General features: G+C 44.9%; 1 non-coding gene across 1 annotated transcript; it reads right to left on the bottom strand.

Moving 5' to 3' along the window:
• Nucleotides 1-13,067: 13,067 nt before the first annotated feature.
• Nucleotides 13,068-13,140, bottom strand: trnav-cac (transfer RNA valine (anticodon CAC)). The gene has a single exon. It is a non-coding gene; the product is annotated as a tRNA-Val (tRNA).
• Nucleotides 13,141-16,014: the final 2,874 nt, after the last annotated feature.

Raw genomic sequence — 16,014 nt, 5'->3', positions numbered from 1 at the left:
TGTGGAGTTCTGCATTGGTACGTTCCAGTGAGACAGGGAGGTTATGGAGGATACTGGTTCAGGGCTTATTTGTGTGGAGTTCTCCATTGGTACGTTCCAGTGAGACAGCGAGGTTATGGAGGGGTACAGGTTCAGGGCATATTTGTGTCGAGTTCTGCTTTGGTACGTTCCAGTGAGACAGGGATTTTATGGAGGGGTACTGGAACAGGGCATATTTGTGTGGAGTTCTGCATTGGTTAGTTCCAGGGAGACTTGTAGGTAATGGAGGGTTACAGGTACAGGGCATATTTGTTTGGAGTTCTGCATTGGTACGTTCCAGTGAGACAGGGAGGTTATGGAGGGGTACAGGTTCAGGGCATATTTTTGTGGAGTTCTGCACTGGTACGTTCCAGTGAGACAGGGAGGTTATGGAGGGGTACAGGAACAGGGCATATTTGTGTGGAGTTCTGCAGTGGGACGTTCCAGTAAGACAGGGAGGTTATGGACGGGTACAGGTTCAGGGCATATTTGTGTGGATTTCTGCATTGCTACTTTACATTGAGACAGGGAGGTTATGGAGGGGTACAGGAACAGGGCATATTTGTGTGGAAATATTTGTGTAAGATAGAAAGATAGAAAGAAAGACATAGACTGTTATGCAGACGAGAAGGACATTGCTGATAATTACTCAGGGATGAAGATTCTTACTCGAGGATGGAGATTCTTTGGGACGGATATTCTGACTCAGCGTGGCTTAATCACATGCGAGAAAGGGGCACGGCATCGTCATAGAAGCAGCGAGAGGACAGCTCAGCCGGTGCAAGAACAAAAGACATCGCAGTTCATCCCGAATCCTTGCAAGCCGGTCATGGTGGATGATCTGATGTCCTGTTTGCTCTGCCTCGCGATGCCAGTGGGGAACGCCGGAGGCGGGGAAAATAGTTTGAAGGTCACTGGAATGAGTTTCACCAGAAAACGCAGGTTCACCCATGTGGTCCGTACACAAGTATTCCGGAGACCGTGCACCCAAGCCCGGTGATTCTTTGTTCTAATGTGGAAGCGTCAATTTTGTGAGCAATGAAAATGCAGTAACATTGGTCGCAGTGTGGAGACGAAATCGCTGCGACAAATGCCTACATCTGAAGAAACTAAGCACATTCCGCTGACGTCAGTTAAAACTTACAGTTCCAATAAACCTATGCCGTCATATTAGATACACCTGATATGGAGAAGTAGTTAACACTAATGAACAACAGTATGACTCTAATATTTTTTTAAACTTCTTTTTAAACTGCTTCTTCTTCCTCCAGTTCAAGAATTGAATGCTAGATTCTCCGCTGATATCTGAAATTTTTCATGTTTGGCAACTTCCTGGTGAAGCCTTTCTGCAGCGGTTTCAGTGCAATCACATCCAAACATTATGATACTCTGATTAGACCATAATTATATGTCACTGGATCATGACCTTTCCGGTTCGTTAAGACAGGTAGTCGGAATGTGTTGAAATGCACAATTCTCTACACGTTCCCTACCTTCATTCATGTTTGAAATCCCATTCCCTTGCCTTTCCCTACATCAGCAGATAAGAACCCATTCACTCTTTGTCAATATCCCAACCCAACTCATCCATGGAAGTTAATGACCTCAATAGTGACCCCTGTTCGCCTGTCGATGACCACTTTCCAGTATTTCATGAGTTTTCATGGCACAACCTCGTTCGACAATGGCAGTTCAACCTCGAAGAGCACTCGCGCATTTTCAGACGTGATTCGCCTGCTATTACAGCATGAAACTAATGGCTCCAGTTTATTCCATTCCATGGATCGGCCATGGGCATTTGGTAATTTATGATTCGTTTTTGTCAGTGTATGTCACGTGACAGGTGTTGTTTCAAGGTCTGAAATAGAAACATATACATAACGATCACCCTCGGACTTTAGGTGAAGAGTAAATGCTTCAATTTTCAAAATGGAGGTTGTGGGGCTGTGAAAGATAAGTTAAACTGTGGCGCGTGAAACACTGGCTTATCTTTAGAGTTGTATCGTACTATCGATGAATTCCAATGTCAGTGTTGCACAGGGTGTAGTACAGTGCTGAGTGTGCAAGGGTCTATGTGGTCAATTCACAATGTTCAGAGTTGTATAGGTCTGTGTCCTGGTTTTGAAAATCTGGATATTACAAAGATCATTGTCCACGCAATTAGCTGTTGTATGTTCCCGTACAAGCTCGTATGCACGACATGTTTATATGATGGTTACACCCTCCTCTTTCTCAACACGCTGAGTAGCAGCAGAGTTTGCTTTCTGATGATCCAACACCCTGCGGTGCCGTGCTGAAGCTACACTGGTCAATGTACATGCAGTCCAGAGCAGGTCTGCACAGGTCTGTGTTCCTGTGGTGGTACAGGTGGCCGGTGTACTCAGCGGGCTGAGAATGATCGGCTCTGAATGCACAGTGAAATGTGGGGTTGTTCGTGTCTTTACCTCTACAGCAAATATGAGTCTTCGCCGAGCAATGTTGCGTTTATTGGGATTCGTGTCCCTCCATTTTGGTGCCCCAACATTCCAGAGCTGGTGATGTTTATCGATCAGAGTTACAGTACAAACAAGCTCTGTGTTATCAATGTTATATTTTGGTCAATCTCGGCACTTGTATTAGACTCTTGTGGTGGCCTGTACAAACACTGGCCAGAGCTGTGCTCTGGCACCTCTGTCTGCTTGTTTGCAGTGCCATTGCGTTTAGAGATGTATGCTCTTGTTGCACAAACTAATCTTGTATATCGTTCCCACTGTCCCGTTCCTGCAGCTCGGCAGGTTAATTCTCCTGGAGGATCTGACCACTTTAGCTCTGAACACTCTAATTCAGGGGTGTCAAACTCATTTTAGGTCCCGGGCCGCATTGAGCAAAATGCAGCTTCATGCGGGCCGGATCAGTCGGACGCGTGCGAACGCAGCTTTCGTTGCCTCCGTTTTGTTCAGCCTGTTCTCATGTGTCTCAGTCTCTGCTATAACTACAAAGTGTTTCACTTTACAAATTCCGTTTCTTATGAAGGAGACGGCCGAGCAAGACGGCCGAATAAACACTAAAAACCCTGAAAACCTGGTACCTGAATAGACTCAGCATTAGCCATATCATACGCCATAGGCGCTTCGATTACTGGGGCCAGCTTTAATAGTAATTAGATATTATCTCGCGGGCCAAAGATAATTCCACCACGGGCCGGATTTGGCCCGCGGGCCTTGAGCTTGTCATATATGCTCTAATTGGTTGTTCCCAGCACCCATGCAGGAATGTCCCAGATGAAAACGGTAGTCAGGGCCGAAATTACAATTTCATCACATGCCCACTGGGCTTCAAATCATTGACCAATATACATTAAACAGTACAGTACAGGAATAGACCTCCACACCCTTTCCCAGCTCACTGTGAGTGATGCCAATTTAAGCTGCATATGGGCCTGCATGTGGTCCGTGTCCCCCACAGTTACTTTCCTTGATCGAACACCACCTCCTCCGTAGTATCAACGCGTCTGAGAATATCACCAAACGCGCTTCCTGATCTCATTCTTCCTCTCTCTGTCTCTGTCGCTCTTCCTCGCGCGCTCTGTCTCCCAAGCTGTCTCTCACAATGTCTCTTCCTCTTTTCCCCTCCCTCAGGTATCTCATTTGCAACCTTCTTCTTTCTCTCTGTCTATCTCTCTACTCTCCTATATTTATTTTCCTCTCTCTTGCAGTTAAAAGTAAAAGCAATTTTGTTCGATCTTAATGTGTAAAACAGTAAAAAGTCTGTTGCTGGAAGGTAGCTGAAGAACCTACAGTTAAAGAAAGAGGAGACAATAAGAGTGCAAGAGGGAAGGAAAGCGCGAGTTATTACGGGAGCAGGAGTGGTTGGTACTGACGAAAACATGCTCCAGGATCAGGTAGTTTTGTCAGAACCAGAAGACTGAGGGTTATAGGTTCGCCTGAAAATTATAAAGGTGGGAGGTGAGTGCAAAGGTGATTTCGGTGCAAATTTGTAAAGAGTCAACCTCTCGGGTTGACACCCTTCATCAAGACTCTGATCTTGGGTGCGCTGTTTGTTTTGTAACTCTGATCATCACATTGTTTATTTGTATGCAGAAGGCAGGTTGCAGAATCGGGAGCAAGAAGACAGCCGAATTATAAATCTTTATGTCATTCATTTCTGACGTTTCATGAGCTTCAACACAGGATTCCACGGGTAGCTCACCGGATTCCTTAGTTCCTCCCGGAATTTGCTCTGGGTCACGACGTAAATGCACGTATTAGAACAGGAACTGAGAATCTGCAGCATTCTGGATGTCGTTTCTGTGATGTAACGGGGTTCAGTAACAGAATAAGCAAAGCTCTTTGAAATCGTTTGATAGATATAAAATGTCACTTGTGTTGCCCACAACAATATGAAACTACCGGTAATGCTGAAGAGCAAAACGATGGATTTTCGTCGGTTCTCCATCTCCCGGTCCTTGTCATTCTCTGCACTCTTTTGTCTCCGGAGCCCCCTGCGGGCTCGACTGACCATCAAAATCCGCCTGTCAGTCAGACTATGGAACAGCAAAATCGGAAAGAATGGGACACAAGGGGTTAAAATGCAATCAAATATCGCAAATGCAGCCCATGACAGAGGGTTTTTGTAGCTCGTTGTAAGAACACAATACCAGGGAATACCATTAATTATGACCTTATGCTCTGATGCAAATCCCCAGGGGACACATTCCAAACAGGCCAGCACACTCACTGTCCCGACAACCACAGCCGCCGTTCTCTCGGTGCAATATTTTGTTTTCAGCATCTTACAGCAAATAGCCACAAATCGATCGACGGTGAAAGCGACAGTCAGCCAGACAGAGGTCGCAGTTCTCGCAAAAATCAACCCGAAACGGAGTTTACACACAGGAGTTATGATCAGGAATGACTGAGGAAAATAATACCAAGCACTTCACCTTAGCAGCGGATCCGAGATATCGGCCACTGCCATTTCCACGAGGTAGCGAGTGACACATTTGGAGAGACCGCACTTTCCCAATACAGGCTTGCAATCGTCATCAAGTTCGTTGAAACAGGGGCAGAGAAAAGCAAGAACAGAAAATACAGAGCAGAAACTAATTCAGGAGTTTGAGGGGATCCTGCAATATTACCAGTTCATTGCCGCATTTAGTGAAAGAGTCAAGAGATGGCGCATGTCATCCAGAGACAGAAGAGGATTTTGAACTGTAAAATGAAGTCAAAATGATGACTATACTTATTCCGAAATCTGAAGTGGCAGAGGAAAACTAAAGCTCGGTTTTCACCCTCCTTAGAGTCTTTTTTTTTACCGCTGCTTTCGCGTCACGTTGGATGAAATTAGTAAATTTGGACGCTGATGGCGGGATACATACACTCCCATGGCGCCCCCTGTCAGCGGCAGAACAGCCGGCGTGCGGAACAATGGTAGGAAATGTTCCAGCCAGAACAGAATATGTGGAAAAACATTTAAATTGTCTCTTCTCAGAAACACACACACACACACACACACACACACACACACACACACACACACACACACACACACACACACACACACACACACACACACACACACACACACACACACACACACACACACACACACACACACACCAGCAGAGATAAGAAAGTGAGAACAAGGTCGGGTGACAACGGTGAAATGACCATGTTACTGTTGCACAAACGGAAGAAAATCTGCAGAAATGTCCAAGGCAACACACAGTGAGAACAGGAACATCTCTGCTGAGAATTGTGTGCGTGATGTTGCTGATATAATAGAATTTTGTGAGCATGTCAAAGCTGCCTGAGGTCAGACGAAAGTTGTGAAGAAATATTTCATGCTGCCAAGTAATGGTCAGTCTGGTTAAATAATTCATCCTGTACCTGTCTGTCACTGCTATAGTGTGAGAACGTAAGGTTCATACAAATTTTACAAATTTCGTCCATTAATCTTGCACTGAATGATCATTTGTGATTATCTTCATGTTTTCATCAATTTACATTTTACACAACTATATTAATTAATGCACCCATGCACACACCCCAATCATGTTATCCCCAAGTACGTGAACACCCCATATCCACGTTTTTGTGGGTGTATCTGGGGTTTCAGGCGGATTTGGCGTGATCTTGATATGTCTATGGATTTGGCGGTCTCCTCATGGATTTTGAGATGCTTGGGGTTTTTGCTGTCAAGGCAGCCATCTCGTGTTTGAAACCATCCTGTGCCTGGATCATCCAATGTGTGGGTTGAGGTGTACATGCATTTTGGGGTACGCTCTTATTTAGAGATCAGCGAAGATTCGGGGGTTCACAAGGATTTTGATGAATATGTGCATATTTAGGTGTGTACTGTTGAGAATGAGGGTACACAGGGGTTTGTGGTGAGAATCAAATTTCATTGTGCATGCCGATCTGTAAACACTTTTGGGCATTTGTGAGGATTTTAATGTCGAGACAGCCATTTTCTGAACTGGATGAAATGATTCCTGCTCTGAAATAATCCATTATGCATTTGGTAGTGTCAGTGTGTTTTAGGTGCGCACTGATTTGGGGATTGCGTAGATTTGTGGGGATGTTTTCGGAATTCTGGGATCACACAGAGTTTTGGTGTCTGCGGATTTGGAGTTGTGACTTGTCTAAATTTTGCATCATTTACAGATACTTTCATAATTGATATACTTTTAATGTTCAACAGTATTCTTGTTACTTTATGGTGGCGGCAGCAATTTGGTGATCTGTTTGAAGTGATCCTTGCTCTGGGAAAATCTAATGTGCATGTGCGCATATCAACGGGCTTGTGGTCAGACTGAAATTGGGATCGCGCCGGTATAGGGGTGCGAGTTTGAATATGTGGGTCCACGCAGATTTGCTGTACAACCATACTTTTGTGCAGTGCATGATCTCCAAATGAATTTTCGGGTTTATGTGGATTTTTAATGTCGAGGCCGGCATTTTCTGAATTCTTTAAAATGATTCCCATTCTGAAATTATGCATTGGGGTGTCTCAGAGTGCTTAGGGTGCGCGCCGATTTGGGGATAGAGCAGATTTAGACGTCACCTACAAATTTTTCGAAGCACAATAACTAACGAAGCCATCATGTGTACTACTCGAAATGATTATTTTCTGGGATTATGTAAAACGCATTTGAGGTTCCCAGCGGGTTTGATGCACACGTGGATTTTGGGTGTGCTCTTTCTTGAGGATGTGTGCGTATTTGGGGTGCACATGGGTTTGAGATGCGAACTTAATTGGAAATTGCGCAGACGTAAGGGTTTCTTCTCCGATAAAGGGATGCAAACTGATTGGGGGTTTGTGCATCTACACTCCATCCGCCGAACAGGCGGTATCTCCAACTGGTCACCCATTTTAATTCCAGTTCCCATTCCCATTCCGATATGTCCATTCATCAGTTCCTCCACTGTCACGATAAGGCCATACTTAGGTGCGAGGAACAACAGCTTATAATCCGTTTGGTTAGCTTCCAACCTGATGGCATGAACATTGCTTTCTCAAACCTCTCCTTCACCATTTCCACCCCTTTGTCCCTCTCACTTAATCTCTCTATGGCCTCCCTATGGTCCTGCTCCCCTTATCCCATTTTTTTCTTTCTTCCATAGATTTCTGTATCTTTCTGCAATTAACTTCCTAGCACTTTGCTTCATCCATCCACCTCCAAGTTTCACCTGTCACCTGGCGTTTCTCTTTCCCCTCACATCACCTTTCAAATCTACTCCTCTGCTTTTTCTCCCCCCAGTCCTGCTGAAGGGCTTCGGCCCGAAACGTCGGCTGTGTTCATTTCCATAGATGCTTCCTGGCCTGAGAAGTTTCTCCAGCATTTGGACTAATCACCCCCCCCCCTCCCGTTTTGTTAGGTATTCAGTTATATGGGGCAGTAATGTACAGCATACAAGACTGCATATACCTTTGATCCAGCTAATCGCATTCAGCCGACTCAAGGAATTGGGTAAATCTCCAGTTGAATTCTATGCACAGGGAAGGAAGTTAAAATATGGGTTTCTTAGGATTGCATTCCTGTGAATGACCGGGACACGCTGTTACATTATCACACTGGTCCGTGTTAAGGCTCCAGAGACAATGACATTATCATTATGGTCAACGATGGTCAAATTCATGTGCACCCTCATACTCAGCAGTAGTATGAAAGTATCTCGAAAATGCGTGTGAGTCCCAAAATCTGCACACTTCCCCAAGTAAGGACGCACATTCGATGACCCTAACCCTAACCCTAACGAAGAATCATTTCCAACACAAAATGGCTGCGTTGACACTAAAAGCCACACGCATCCCAAAGGTCGTGAGCATATCACCAAATCCACCGACACACACAGATGAACCCAAATCCTTATGAACTCCCAGATACACCCACAGAAACGTGCCGAGTCCATATTCGCCGACAAACCCCCAAATATGCTATCCCCAAATACGAGCGCATCCCCATATTCAAGAACAAACCCCCAAATCCGTGTGCATCCATGTGCACCCCGAGACCCTGTACAACCCATTTTCGCTGACACGCCTAATTTCTGCGCAATACCCAATGCAGCGCGCACCATAAACCCGCTGACACCCCAACATGCCCATGAGATTTTTCCGAGCAAGATACATTCGAAACAGTTGAGAAATTGGCACCCTCGACGTTAACAATCCGCACTCAACGCATTCGTGTGCAAATCTTGATCCGCCAACACACCCAAATCTATGTGTATCCCCAAATACGTGTGCACGGCCATGTTAGAGACTAAATTTCGAGTGATGTCTGAGTTTCTTCCTTAAATCTTACCGGCGGTTCTTTTCTCGCATTCCCTTCAAACTTGCAGCAATTTCTAAAAGCACAGCGCAGTACCGTTAAATGTGAATTTAAAGTATTTTAGAGTATTGATAAAGAATTAGACCATTACTCTGTAAAGTAGCCCAGTGCTCCCGATTATCGGAATTTACTTTAGCAGAGGCTTTGCATTGATAAATCAAAACTGCCGACATGAATCCACAAAACCTGTGCACATCACCAAATCAGTGCGCACTCGAAACTCGCCGACACACCACATATATGATAGATTATTCCAAGGCAGAATTCATGTCCAACATTTCAGAAAATGGCTGTTTCGACATTTAGAATTCGCACACACCCAAAAATACGATCGCAACTGTTGATCGATCAACAAATAACTCCCGGAATATACGAACATCACAACATCTAATTATGCCCCCGTAATTGCCTACAAAACCCAAAATTTGCGCGTATCCCCAAATCCTTGTGCATATTTGCCGCCAACCCCTAAATCTACGCACACCCAAAATCAGTGCTCACCCCCATATATTTGAGGACTCAACTTTAAATCCGTGCGCATTCCCAAATCCAAGTTCACACCACAGCAGTGTGCACCCCTTATTCTCGACACTGTCCAATATCTGCGCGACCCAATTCAGTGCGCACCCCAAAACCGCTAACAACCTGACATGTAGTTTAGAATCCTTTCAAGAATTCAGAAAACGGATGCCTCGACATTAAAATCCTCACACAGCCCAAAATTCATGTGCAACTTCAGATCCGCCAACACGCCCAAATCTTTATCTCAGCCCATATCCGTGTTTACATGCACACAATCCCAAATCCATGTACACCTCAAATATGTGCACCACCTCAACTAGGAGCGCACCCTACAATCCATGCGAATATCATACCCGCGGAGAAACCCACTTGCACATTAGATTATCCCAGAGGAAGTATCATTTAAAATACTTCATGTCAAATTTCAAATTAAATTCATTATTCACGTGATCTAAATGAAATAACTTTGAGATTCGGCACACCTCCAAACCGCAGACGTGAGAAATCCGTGTGCATCTCCAAATGCAAATGCATCCCCACAACTTCAAACCGTGGACACACACACGCTAATTAGATTATCTCAAAATAATAATTTCAGACATACACGAGATGAAAAAATCTGTGTAAAATGAGCCCCACAAATGAATGTGGGGGTTTCAGCGTGTTTGGGCTGCACATGGTGATGCGCACCAATTTGATGAAGCACACGGATTTGGTGATGTTCGCTGATTTGGGTTGCCCTTTCGATCATCGGACACACATAGATTTAGTGAGTTGACGGATCAAAATTTGCGTGCCGATGTCGAGGCTGCCATTTTCTCAATTGTTTTTATTGATTGTTACTCCGGGAAAATCTGATGTACAAGTGGCGGAGTCCGTTGGTTTCGGATGCGCACTGAATTGGCGATTGCGCAATTTTATTTTTTTGTCGTCGAATACGGGTTCTACACGGTCTTGTGCTTCATATGGATCTGGGGTTGTGCAGGGATTTAGGAGCGTTCTCTAATAAAGGGTTGCGAACTGATTCAGGGGAGTGCTCCGATATAAGGGTGCGCACCTTTTTGGGGATAGCAAATTTAGGGTAGCTAGCGAATATGTGAGTCCCCACGTTTTTGTGAGTGCATATCGATTTGGTGACGTACGTAGGGACTTTGGGATACGTGGTGGTTTTTACTGTTAAAACAGCCATTTTGTGTTTGCAATGATTATCCGCCAGGGTCATCTAATATGCCTGTGGGGTGACTCGTATTTGAGGATGTGCGCAGATTTGGGGGTGCGGGCGGATTTTAGTGATCAGTGTCCAGTTCGGGGTGTAGTCTTGAATATGGGGCTGCACATGGATTTGCGTTGACACGCAGATTTGGGTGTGTCGCCGATCTGAAAAAGGATTTTGGCTTTCTAACCTCGAGACGGTCATTTTCTGAATTGATTGAAATGTTTGCTTGTCTGGGATAATCCATTATGCATCTCGGGTGTCAGCGGGTTTGGGGTACGCACCGATTTTGGTTTTGCGCAGATTTAGGGCTGCTTCGGCATATATGGGTGGCAACTGATTTGCGATGCGAACAGATTTAGTGAAAACAGCGGATTTGGGGGTACATACAGAGTTGGTCTCTTTAGGAGAGTTTCGGCGAGGACATGTGCACAGTGATGGGTGAATTTGGAATCACATACGTAATTGATGGTGCTTTCTGACTGGGAGGTTGCACAAGCTTAGGGATGTATCAACCAATATGGGTGCACAGGACGTCAGTATGGATTTGGGGTGCACACGGGTGCCTGACGATTGGGGCTGAGATCAGGTTTAGGTGTGTGTCGGCGCATATGGGTGCACATGAATTTGTTGGTGTCGGTCGGTTTTGGGTTGTGGTGAATCTCAAATTCATCTCATTTATAGTGGCTTTAAGAACAGCTGCACTATGTTGTCGCGATTTCTTTAAGGTAAATGCTGTCACTCTAAAGTCACTCTTCCTTTGAGAAAATCAAATGTGTATACGTGGGTGTCAGCAGGTTTGGTGGTGTACACGATCTTAGATGCTCCCGGATTTGGGGGTGTCTTTGGATTTAGGGTCCTGACAAATCTCAGGTTATTTCATTGATAGGTTTTTTTTATTAATAAATAGACTTTCAGTTTTCTACTCTGCTCTTGCTGTGATTTTTAAGTTGGAGGTTGCTACTTTGTAAACTATTTGAAATTACTTCTCCTCTCGGCTGACCTAAATTGTGAGTGGGAGGTGTTGACGGGTTCGGAGTGCGCACCCATTTGGGTGTGCATACGGATTTGGGAGTGCACGTGGATTTTAGCATGTCGGAGGAATTGGGTTAATGCCAAAATTCAAATAGTTTCGTTTACAGATAATCGGATAAAAACGCACTTTATCGTTGAGTTTTGTTCTTGCTACTTTTAATGTGGATTAAGCTATCTTGTGAAATGTTTGAAATGTTTCTTGCTCTAAGATAAACAATAGACAATAGGTGCAGGAGTAGGCCATTCGGCCCTACTAGCCAGCACCGCCATTCAATGTGATCATGGCCGATCATTGCCAATCATACACAATCAGTACCCCGTTCCTGCCCTCTCCCCATATCCCTTGACCCCGCTATCTCTAAGATCTCTATCTAGCTCTCTCTTGAATGCATCCAGAGGATGCGAACAGATTTAGTGATTCGGAATTATTAGATATCAGAAGGTTGTTTCATTCATAGATAATTTCAGAATCAATGCACCTTGAACTTTTCACCAGTATTCTTGTAACTTTATGCTGGAGGCAGGCATTTTGTGAACTGTTCGAAATTATTCTTGCCCTGTGATACTGTACGGTGCACGTACGGGTGTCAGCGGGGTTGCGATACACATTGAATTGAAGATTTCACAGAGTTAAGACAAAATATTCAAATATGTTCTGCATACTGTTTTGGCACTGCGCCGGGATTTGAGCATGCGTCAGATTTAGGAGTGTGCTCTGGAATATGGGGTGTACACGGATTAGTAGATGAACACCGATTCGGGTGTCCCGGCGGATTTAGGATAGCCACATGAATGTTGGTGTACGTGCGCATTGGTGATGTGACGAATATCCCGGTCCTGTCACTTGTACACTGGTGGATCTACAGATTAGGAGGTATGACGAATTTCGAGGCTGTTGCCTTGTGGCAGCAATATTGTGTGCTCTCTGAAATGATCTTTGCTCATGGATAATCCAATCTGCATTGGAATGTGTCAGAGAGATTGGGGAGAACGAATTTGTGATTGCATGCGGATTAAGGGGAGGACACGAATTGAACCGTCTGTGGATTTTTGTTTGCAACTCATGTGGGGGTTGCTTACGGATTTGTTGCTGCGCACAAACGGGGGAGGAACTTGTGTTTGCTGCACATTGGTTAAGGGATGCACCATAATTTGGAGAAGCACAAATATTTAAGGATAGGTATGTCAAATAAATTTGCACATATTTTATGTTTTTTTTAATATTTTGGTGCACTTGGATCGGGGATGCACATAGATTTGTGCACCTCGGCTGGTTTAGGGGTGCACACGGATTTCGTGGTGTCGGTCTATCCTATGGGTTTACATAGGAATTTTCGAACTGTACTCTGCTGTTAGAAAGGCGAATGTTCATGACATTTACACCTGAATGCTCATGACTGTGAACTTGAACACGAACTGAAAAGTTGAGACTCAGGTCCATCCCAAACACTGGAGCCCAAACAATGTTCCTGCCCGAGATCGAACTGGGGACCTTTCGCGTGTGAAGCGAACGTGATAACCACTACACCACAGAAACAGTGCAAAGCGCTCATTGCTCAGCGCTATTGAACATTGACCAGAGGCACCCCCTCCCCACAGCAATAAGAACAAAACATTGCCCACCGTTCCTCTCAGCTTTCAGTAACAAGTATTACATTTGTGTGACGTACGCAGTGACATGCATTGACAATTTCCTGTGAAGGTACGACATGCAACAGGTAACTGAACTATGTTGCATACATAAAGCAAGCAATTAAAACATCTTCCTCTAGCTTCCATCAGTCTCCACAGGGTGGCCATCCGGCCCAGCTGTTAAATTCAATAGTGCCTTTAAGAGTTCTGACCCTGTCTCCTCGTCCGTTCTCTTCACCTCAGATTACGAGTTAATTGAAGGAAGTGAGTGAACCATGTGCCGATACATTTATAAACAACAGGACGCGTTACAAGCCAGGGTTACTTGTGAGATGATGCCGGCTGTACAGTAACGAATCAGGGCCAATCGTCCCACCGAGTCAGCCGTAACACCAGACACACCATCACACTGATATTCCCTTAATAATCATATTCCAACCTGATCCATCGTGTCGCAACCAGACCAGGACATCAACGAACAATTAAATGACCTGTTGTGAACGAAAATTATATTGGTAACAACAACCTTCAGGAACGGAGCGGCAAGTCGATCACATCTGAGGTCGCAAATGGAGGGATCGCATTCCAGCCGGAAGGATCTTAGCATTACAAACGGAAGCTCAGCACGTCAGTGGAATCGGGGAAGGTGCTGTCTCTTTAACAGAGGATTGGTGAGCACGTGACATGTGAGAATTAATTTATAATTCTGTTCAGAAAGAATGCTGATTCATCTTGAGAGAGAGGAAGACATATATACCATTTACGGCCGTTGACGCTCGATTAATATCTCTCTAGTTCGCGTGTGCCTGAAACAATTGGCTCATACAAGTAAACAGTGCAAAAGGTGCATTCTGACAGCTCCTGACAAACCGAGTTAGGGAACTGGAGCTGGAGCTGGATGAACTTCGGATCATTCGGGGGGCAGAGGCAGAAATAAACAGAAGTTACAGGGAGATAGTCAATCCTAAGAGTCAGGAGGCAGGTAGCTGGGTGACTGTCAGGAGAGCGAAGGGAAATAGACAGAATGAGCAGAGCACCCCTGTGGCCGTTCACATAAATAATAAGTATGCCGTTTCGGATACCCTTGGTGGGGACCAGCTACCAGGGACAAGTTGCAGTGGTTGCGTCTCTGGCACCGAGAACGGACCATCAGCTCAGAAGGGAAGGAGGGAAAAGAGGAGAGCAGTAGTGATAGGGGATTCAATAGTTAGGGGGGCAAATACGAGGTTCTGTGGAAGAGATCGGGAATCCCGGATGGACTGGTGCCAGGGTCCGCGACATCTCAGATCGAGTTCTCAGTATTCTCAAGAGGGAGGGTTAGGAGCCAAATGCCGTGGTCCATGGATGGACAAACGACGTGGATAGAGGAAGGAGGAGGTCCTGCAAAGAGAATTTAGGGAGTTAGGTGCAAAGTTGAAGGACAGGACCACAAGGGTGTGTGTGTGTGTGTGTGTGTGTGTGTGTGTGTGTGTGTGTGTGTGTGTGTGTGTGTGTGTGTGTGTGTGTGTGTGTGTGTGTGTGTGTGTGTGTGTGTGTGTGTGTGTGTGTGTGGGTGTGTGTGTGTGTGTGTGTGTGTTTTCTTTCCATTGGTCGCAGCATTGGAGATAATTACTCAGGGGTGGAGATTCTAACTCAGGGATGGGATTCTTAACCAGGGATGGCTTAATCAGATGCGTGTATTGGACATAGACATGACCACAGAAGCAACGAGAGAGCAGTTGAGCCAGTGTAAGAGCAAAAGACATCGCAGTTTGTTCCCAATTGTTGCAAGTCTGTCAAGTGGATGAGAAGAAGTTGTTTACGATGCCAGAGCAGAAGGCCGCAGACAGGGAATGTCGTCCGAAGGTCAGTACTATGAGCTTTAGCAGAGAACGCGGGATCAACCACGTGACCCGTAAGCACGTATTCCGGAGGCCGAGCACCCAAACTCGGTTGTTTCTTGTGCTAAGAAACATCACAGTGAACAATGAAAGTGCAGTAGCCTCTGTCGCCGAGTGGTAACTAAATCGCTGCGTCAAATCAGGAGAAGTCAACACCTTTCGCTAAAGTACGATAATACTCCCACTTCCAATAAACTTTGCCTTACTGTTAGATACACCACATATGGAGAAATATTTAACCACTACCGAACACCTCCGTTTCCACAAGCGAATGATAGGTTGCCCGCTGAAATGTTTCATGTTCGGGAACTTCCTGGTGAAACGCTTCTTCATCGGTTCCTCTGTAATCACATCTAAACGTCACGATGCTCTAAATAGAATTATATATCACTCCCGTAAGTGAAGGCAGGTATTCGGAATGTATTGTACTACACACTATCCATCCTTCATTCATGTTTAAAATCCCATGTCCTTGCCTTTCTCCACATGAGCACTAGAGAACCCTGTCAGACTTTGTCAATTTCCCGACCCTACTCATCCATGGAATGTAATCACCATGTACCTCAATATTGGCCATTATCTACACTTCGCTGACTATTGTCAGATTGTTAAATTTCACAGCATAACTGAAGACCCATTGGCTGTTTACCACAAGGAGTATCTGGCACTTGAAAGGTTCTTCTTATGTATCATTCAGTTCATTCAATTCAGTACATAAATACATCAAAGTCGCGCGTCACGGCAAAAACAAAAAAGAACATAGAATATACCATATCGTTATAGATTTAAAGCGAAAGCGCAGTTCAAATCTATCAAATAAGTAAATGCCACTATCTACCTCACTATCGACAACGCAACTGATTTATCATATCTGAAACTATCATTGTTGGTTCTCTGTC

The sequence above is a fragment of the Hemitrygon akajei genome, unplaced genomic scaffold (assembly GCF_048418815.1).
Source record: "Hemitrygon akajei unplaced genomic scaffold, sHemAka1.3 Scf000116, whole genome shotgun sequence".
Lineage (NCBI taxonomy): Eukaryota > Metazoa > Chordata > Chondrichthyes > Myliobatiformes > Dasyatidae > Hemitrygon > Hemitrygon akajei.
Note: the sequence above shows the minus strand (reverse complement) of the source record. Positions and strands in the feature narration are given on the sequence as shown.